Source organism: Teleopsis dalmanni, chromosome 1 (assembly GCF_002237135.1).
Source record: "Teleopsis dalmanni isolate 2A chromosome 1, ASM223713v2, whole genome shotgun sequence".
Classification (NCBI taxonomy): Eukaryota; Metazoa; Arthropoda; class Insecta; order Diptera; family Diopsidae; genus Teleopsis; species Teleopsis dalmanni.
The window spans coordinates 32236921-32246035 of NC_051846.1; the positions used below are offsets into that span (position 1 = coordinate 32236921).

The 9115-nt window shown below is 30.0% G+C and overlaps 1 pseudogene; it reads left to right on the plus strand.

Moving 5' to 3' along the window:
• Positions 1–5954: 5954 nt before the first annotated feature.
• Positions 5955–8121, plus strand: LOC119672156 (annotated as a pseudogene).
• The last annotated feature ends 994 nt before the right edge of the window (positions 8122–9115 follow it).

A 9115-nucleotide genomic window follows, 5' to 3' on the forward strand; every position in this document is an offset into this window, starting at 1 on the left:
ATAATATTAATATTAATAATTAATTATTATATTAGTATATTAACAGTATTTGAAAAATCTCTTCAAACCAAATTATTTCTATAAAAATTTATATATACTGAAAATTTTATATAATTTTTCATACTAATAATTAATGTTATATTGTAATAAAAAATAGTTAATTCACTGAATTCATTGTTACAATTTAACTATAAACTATAATACTAAAAATATTTTTAAAGCTTTCTTCGCAGATAATAAAATTATTAAATAATAAAATCTAATAAACTTTTTTATTATATGCAATAAACGAACTAATATATAACAGTAATAAAATATATTATCTTGACTTTTGTTCTTTGTTTAATAAAAAATTAAAATAAAATTAAAAATATAAAACAACAAATCATATTTTATAAATAAATTGTAAATGATAATACTCGTATAGGCTAGTTTAATGCCGTTTTTGATTAATGAATCTAGAGTAACTTTTTTAATCGAAATTCACTTTAAGTGCAATTTTCATTTTCAATTAGTAAATCTCGAGCAAAATGTGTAACACTGGAGATTAATTTATAACACTCTAGATATTTTGCTAGTGTAGCAACTTATGCTAAAATTAACAGCTTTCTTATATGTCTTGACAGATAAAGTGTGGTTTGTAATGTAATGGAATTTGTAATTGTAATTTGTAATTGTAATTGGTAATGTGATTTTATTCAACATATGTACTTATAAAATATATAAAATTCAACTAATACAACTGCAAGAATGTTGGTTTACTCCAAAAACGTTCGATTGAGCAAAAAAAATGACCGAATGAGAGTAAATCTAAATTTAATCTAGAATTACTAATCGAAACCGCCCTAAGTGTTAGAGATAAACACTTAGAATAAGGTGCTACATATAGAATTATAATTATAAGGTATACATATATACTAATTAGTTCCTGATTACTTACTTAACACTCCGAGTCTACCGAAAATATTATACAATATTACTTTGATTATCTTTCACTTACTCGCATATAGGTTGATTGCAGGTTCTTTAGAAATTGCATATTAGTAATATATATACAGTCAAACTTTTAAAACTCGAAGTATCATTTTGCACAGGAAAGGTTCGACTCTTATGGAGACATTTTAAGATATTTATTTATTTGCAATCAAATTCAGCACTGAAGTTATAGTGAAGTGAAATATTCAGAAATTAGGGAATGGAATTTTAATTTTTTTTTCTTATTTTCAGCAAGAAGAGATTCCAATTTATTTAAACTCTTATAGTGATCATGAGTTGTAGAATCATTCGTTTCCAAATAAAAATTCAGAATTTTGTATAAGTCTTCTACTTCCTTCTTGAAAAGCTGATGAACAAATTCAACAACCGAACCCTCATCACTTTCCGTTGCGCTTAGAATCGGATCCACTATTATGAGATACATACAGAGCTATAATGCTCAATAATATCATCATCTGTAGGAATCTTCTTCCTCCAACTACCGTTTTAAATACCTTTTTCGCTGAAGCATCTTCATTTATCCTCATGACATGACCAACCCTGCAAAGCTGCTGGATTGTAATTCACTGAATTACAATCAATATCGTAATAAAACTCGTATAGCTCGTGTTTCATGCGGATGCAGTAGTCGTCACCAACTCGTAGAGACCAAAGATCTAACTAAAAACTTTTCTCTCGAAAACTCCAAGTACTATGTACAAACTCTAGGAATTTAATTAGGTACAGAAAGCAAGTTTTTGGTGTTCTTGAATTTGATCGGTTATGATAAAAAATAATTTTTGCCAATCTGACGATTGAATTTTGGTGGACAATTGAGAAAACTGAATCCATCATATTTTTCTTATCAGTAATACTTTTTTGTTAATAAGTTTCAAAATATTAAAATGGTTATTTTAATGTGTACTAATCAATTTCATTACTACTTTTTATTAGTAAAATATAGAAAACCATTGGGAACCCCTGTTTTCATCTCATCACCACTTAAAAAATGTCTTTATTCCACTTTGACACTGAACAATTGTGACAATTACTAGGAAGTAACATGGATTCCATTGTTCGCTTTTTGTTGATTTTCAAATAAATTTTATAAATCAAGTACACGTGTGTGATATACTTTTATCTCACATATCACTGAGAAATGTATTTAAAGTGATTTTTTAATTGAGTATTTGTGGATGACAACATTCAAGTACATCCACAAAGAGTGTCTGGTTGCTTTGATTAATTACTTGCGATTGAAACTGATTTTTGGCAAGGTAAGTAACTTGTAGTATTTGAGTGAATTAGAAACCACATAATTCTTTTTATTGTTAATTTCGGTTTTTGAATATAAGATTAAGGTTCAAAGTTAAAAGAAACTATATTTAACAGTGATAACCAATAAAGAGTTCTGAACACCTGCAATTATTAATGGAATGAAAGTAAGTGGATTAAATCTCAAATAAAAATGAAAAGAACTTATCACACTAAATCAGATACAATTACGTTTAATGTTTTAAATTGGATTGCGGTATTAATTACTTAAATCTTGAGCTTAAGTTTTTTAGTAGTTGTGGAGTTAGTAATAATTTGTACTTAATATAAAAATAAAATTGATTCAAAACTGTATAAATATCGGCAGAAGTAGCGCAAAGGTCAGTTTTAGGGCTAGAACTGTAGAATATCACTTACAATGATATTTTGCAAATAAAAATGCTGGGTAACACTTTTCTAGATAGCGATGAGTGCAATAGTTATTAAAGAAAATTTCGACGCAAGTGATGTTGAGAGAGCAACTCTCATAAAGTATAACTCTCTTAAGAGTACTTATTGTTAGATATTATTGTAAAAATATTTGAATATTTATTAGTCTCATATGGCAACGCATTTTGTTAAAACAGATCCAGAAAAAAATAATAATCGTAAGGGTCACTCCAATTGACATTTAAACAAAGGAACACCAAACAATAAACAACAAGAACATGAACAAATATTATACTCAACAAATAGTAGGTAAAGACCAATAGCAAACTATCGCAATGTGACTAAATAGATGAAACAAAAGTACAAAAAGAAAATCGAGAGCTAGACTAATGCCTTATATAATCACCTGGTTCAAATGGAAAACGGGAGACACAAATTACTACCTCACAATATGCTGATCACACAAGGATACTTTTGCAAATACCTGTACCGTATGAGAAATGCCAATTTATCCGGTTATATTTATGATGGCTGGGATTGTAACGACCCAGAGCACATCTTATTTTTCTGTAATAGGTGGCACACACAAAGAGAAGAGATACAACTCTGGATTGGACCAATAGATACAGAAAATATAGTTGCAAAGATAATAGCGAACGCAGTGAACTGCAAATAATAGAATCATACGTGATTAAAATCCTCAAAGAGAATACCCAAATTACTCTTTGGGAATAGAAGCAAAAACGGTTCATAACGCATTCCACGTTCTCACCACAAAAAAAAAAAATATGTATGTATAGAGTACGAATATGTAACCAACAATGTCACATCTGTGAATATATCTGTCCCCAACGAGAACGCATATATTATTAGCTCCCTTAATAATAAAATATTAAAATAAAAATAATTATTTGTTTAGAATAGGTATATGGGCCTATGGGATGTTTGGAATTTGCTTTCAAATTAAAATGGTCCTATACCAAATTTTTTATGTGATAAGGATTTAAAGCCCGCTGGTTTTTTAAAATTAATTGTAAATATTTTATAAATAATTTAAACAATTAAAATTATTTATATTTAAGGTACTAATAGTAAATCTTAATTAAATAAAAATTATTACTTATTATTACTATTTCTAATTTTACATGGAAAGGGGTTCTTAATACCGCCCTTGTTTCTCCAAACTTTCGCTAATAAAATAAAATCAATATTTCATACCTATTATCTTTTTTAGGGATCTACCGATACCCTATTATCCGATTTTAGGGCTAATTTTAAAGCTACTGAACATAAGTGGAGAAAGTCAATTACAAAAAAACTTTAATCACTTTTATTCGGTTTCTCTTGAAATTACTTTTATATTTTTTTTTTCAGTATAAGCAACGATATCTAAAAATATTAAAATGTTTTAGTTTCTATGATTAAAAAATATTTTTATTCATAAATAAGCAGACATTTAATAAATCAGTTAAACCGCATTTTAGAAATAAAAATTTGATATCAGTTTTGTTTTTGTTTTTGTTGGCAGTTATAGGGCTTTAAAAATTTAAGTGTCTGATTTCTTGATAAGATTGTTTCCACACAGTTAAGTGTTTAATGAATTTATTGAGTAATTCATTAAAAATTATTTTTGATTTAATTACAGATAATTGATAACATTATAAATGAAAAGAATACGGAAGCACTAAAATGTTTAACAGTTCTAATACAGGGCCGTACTAAGAATTTAAGTACTCGTAAATTTAGTACCCGTAAATTTGGTACCCTTGAGCAACTAAACAAACTTGTGATCTATTTTACAAAAAAAAATCAACTAACACAAACTTATAATTATAACCTTTTTCTATTTCCAACAAAATTTTTATTGCAAATAAATTCTAAAAAAGCGCAACTTCAAAAACATTGCTGCCCTTAAAAGGCTTGTGCCCTACGGGAGTGTTTTGCATTGAGAACATAATTGCCTTTTAGTCTAACAGCAACAACTGTTCCTATGTTGTGTGCGTGGAATTCTCTTGAGAACAGTCGAGAAGTTGTTGCTTAGCCTTTTCAAAATATGAATCAAAGAAGAAAGAAAGAAAGATATTCTTTGGTATGAACTTTAAATGATTGATTACCGATTAAGGAACACTTTGTTACGGTGAGAGTGAAAAATAAAGTGCGGTGAAAATAACTACACATTTAAATGCTTATTGTCGCAACTCCAGGAGTATGATCACTTGTGCTTTAAGGCGTAAGGAATGAACTTCATAGCATCGCAACTTAATACGTTGGTCGCTTGTGTATGAGTGAAATGCAACTATGGCGTCTACTTTAAAATTTTCCACTTGATTGTAAGCAGTCATTATTTTATTTATTTTATATTCAATCGTAAAGCAGTCAACTTATAAATTAACCACAAAATAATTTAACAAAACTAAGAATAAAATTGTATATAAATATTTAAATATATACACGCACAACTACATATAAATTTAGTAATTTAAATTTAAACCAAAAAACTTTACATATAAAATAAATATCTTTATGTGCTTTTATTTTGTCTTTAAAAAAATCCCATTTACATTTAATGTGTGAAATGTTAATGCACTATAACTGATAAGATGATTTATAAATAAATAAAAAATTATTTTTAATCAAAAAAAAAAAACTTATTCACATTAAAAGAATATTTAGGGCACAATGAAAAACATGTTCACGTTGTAAGTTAACAACGTGAAGCAAAATTTCACTGTTGCTTGCTGCTAAGTAGAGCACACTAACACACATACACATACAAAAATACACACATACGCCCACCGCTACCTTGACTGATAAGACAAAAGGTTTTGCAAACAAGTTTTGTTTAATAAATTCTTTTTTATTTCCTAAAGCCATGTGCGAGAGCGGTGAGAGTAAAAAAACAACAAACAGAAAAAAATATCATAGCAAAGCATAAAATAAATAATAAATAAGTAAAACCAATATTAAATATAGAAGTAAAACAATAACAAAGCTGAGAGTAATTTAGTTTGTAAAGCTTATACATATACATATTTGTAATTAGCAACAATAAAATATAACAACAATTAAGGCACAATTTAATAGGCATGCAATAAAATGACAACAACAATTAATATTACACGTGCCATACTAATGGCTAGCATATTTTCTAATTGGCATATTTGTTTTATATTTACAGACATAAAAATAAACAAAACACGCACACACAAACACGCATAGTTTACCAACAACTATGTTAGTTTGGCAGCGTTGGTTTGTGATAAAATGAGAAAATTCCGGCAAAATATGGAATAAAAACAAAATCAAAGAAAAATTGTATGACGCAATCTAGTATAAGCAGAAATCATCAATGAAGACAGCATGCATTTCGCTATAAGAGACACAGACTATGCAAGAGCGCGAGAGTAGAGAGTAGACGGTCTGGCGTTGCTGGCCGCTGTATTTAAAAGGCGGCGTTCCCGTACATAACCGCTTAGTTGTCATTAAACTTGCAATTATCGAACGTTGAAGGTGAAGGCGAATTGATTTGTGAAGCGCCAGCAAAAACAAAATAAAGTGAAATATTAAGCAGAAATAATTTTGTGAATTTTAAAAAAAAGATAAATAAATAAAATGTGCGGTATATTTGCTATAATTTCTAAAGACGGTCAACCTATCGAACCGAAAGTGTACCACGGAAGACTGCACAGTTTAAGAGAAATTGCATATCGTCAGAGTGGCAAGCAACGACATCGTGGTCCTGACTACACAGGTGTCAAGTTGGTGCAGGAAGATGGCGTAGCATTGCTACACGAACGTTTGGCAATTGTTGGTGTTCAGACTGGACATCAACCTTTATTATCTGAAGATGGTAACATTTTGCTTGTGGCCAACGGCGAAATCTACAATTATTTAGAGCAGTCCGCAGAGATAGCAAAGAAACGTGGACACTACAAACCAAAAAGTGATTGCAACGTCATCATTGAACTCTATGAAGAATATGGTGTCAATCTATTTGAGTACATAACCGGTATGTTTGCATTTGTGCTTTATGATAAGCACACGAAAAATGTGCTCATTGCACGTGATCCATTTGGTATTATACCCATGTATATCGGTGAGGATGCCAGTGGTAATATTTGGGTATCTTCTGAAATGAAATGTATTGTTGAATTTTGCACTAAATTGGAATCGTTTCCACCTGGCGAATATCGTTATGGACAACCTGGCAATTTAGAACGTAAGAAATTTTTCCATGAACGTTGGGTAACTGAAATACCGAACATTGAAGCTGATCTCTCCATTTTACGTGCCAGACTTGAATCAGCTGTGCGTACGCATTTACATTGTGATGTGTCATTTGGTGCACTACTCTCAGGCGGTGTAGACTCTAGTTTGATAGCTTCGATAGCCACAAAATTACGACGTGAACGTGATCCAACATTTAAATTGAAAACCTTTTCAGTGGGTTTACGTAATGCACCCGATTTCCAAGCAGCAAAATTGGTAGCAGATTACATTGGTAGTGACCATACTGAAATTATTTTTGAAATAGCAGATGCTTTGGATGGCATACGTGATATCATATACCACCTTGAAACATATGATGTTACAACAGTGCGTTGCAGTATACCCATGTTGTTATTGACTAGGTATATAAAAAGTACTGGCATCAAAATGATATTATCTGGTGAGGGTGCAGATGAAATTTTCGGTGGTTATTTGTATTTCTTCAAAGCACCAAACTATGTTGAGTTCCATAAGGAACTGGTGTCACGTGTGCAACAACTGAACTTGTCAGACTGTTTACGTGCAAATAAAGTGGCTATGGCGAAGGGTGTTGAATTACGTGTACCATTCCTGGATACCGCTTTTGTTAACTATGTGATGTCAATACGACCGGAAGATAAAATACCAGGTTCACTAAACTGTTTAGGTGGCACACAAAAATACGTATTGAGAAGCATATACTACGAGCAGCATTTGCAAAAGACTTTTTACCCGATGCTGTGCTTTGGCGACAAAAGGAGCAGTTTTCTGATGGCGTTGGTTATGACTGGATTGATACCATACGAAAAACGGCTACGAGTCATGTAAGTGATGTTGAATTTAGTACAGCTGCTACACGTTTCCCTATTAACACACCAACGACGAAAGAAGCTTTCTATTATCGCAGCGTTTTTGAGGAAATGTTCCCCGGTCAAGCAGCTGCAGATACCGTCAAACGTTGGTTGCCACGTCTCGACTGGGGTTGTCCTGAAGACCCATCAGGTCGTGCACAGTCAGCACATCAAGTGCATCAGTAATTGCTATGCAATTTTTTCAATAAGACTGAAGCCTACTGATAAGCTAGAAAATTTTCGACCAAGAGCGGCTACCTTGGTCAGTTTATGTTAATTAATTATTAAATTAATTTTTTATTTGAAATGTTGAGCATTTTATTAAATTAAATTGAATTTATTATTTTATAAAATAGCATTTTTTTACATTGTATTCGAATTTGAATGAATTTTTTTTAAATATATTATGTGTCTTATTTCTTTAGAATTGAAAATCATTTTGCTGACTTTATTTAAAAGAATCACTCGCAAATCTGCTTATGTTGCTAAATAATTATTGTAAAATAAATTTACTAGTAAAAAAAATTAATGGAAATATAAATATAAATATTTATTGTATAAAATATATATATATATACTATATATATATATAATCATGAAAAACTCATGAAATCAAAGAATTATGTCAAAAATTACTGTAGCAAAATTTTTAAGAATAATAATTGACAATTAAGCTAAAAATTGTATTTGTTTTTTGGAACCCGTAAAATGTTGAAAATCTATTTTTAAAAAAAATAAATCTTTTATGTAATAAAAATTATAAATGAAAAAAGTGGTGTTGTATTTTTCATCTTTAAACAATAACACCGGTTGCGTAAAGTAGACCGGATAAGCCTATTACAACAAAAGTACTCTAAATTTAAAAAATTAATCGTAAACTATACCTATATAAATGTGATTAATTTTATCTTATTGAACAAATGCATAATGTCTTGTCCGCCGATAGGTCGGTCTTCTAGCAAAATTCCCTTAAATAATGAAAATTGATATCGACTTAAGCTAATTTTGATAACAAGAAATAAGAAAACTACGGGCTTTCATTTAAATATAATTGTATAAATTCAAACAATTCAGGTTGGGAGCTGATATCGAGCTAAGATTATTTTAGTAAAAAGAAATTAAAATTACTAAGGCCTTTTACGATAAAAGTACTAATACCACAGTTTTTTTGGAAAATCAGTCAGGAATGAAGAATTTGTAATTTGTAAGCAATATATATGCGTTCTTCTAAGATAAAATCTCAATAGTAATCTCATTAGCATTTTTTTGAGCTCACCGAATAGTCAGTAGTCGCTGGGGGTCAGATCTGAACTATACGCTTGAGGAGGAAGCAATTC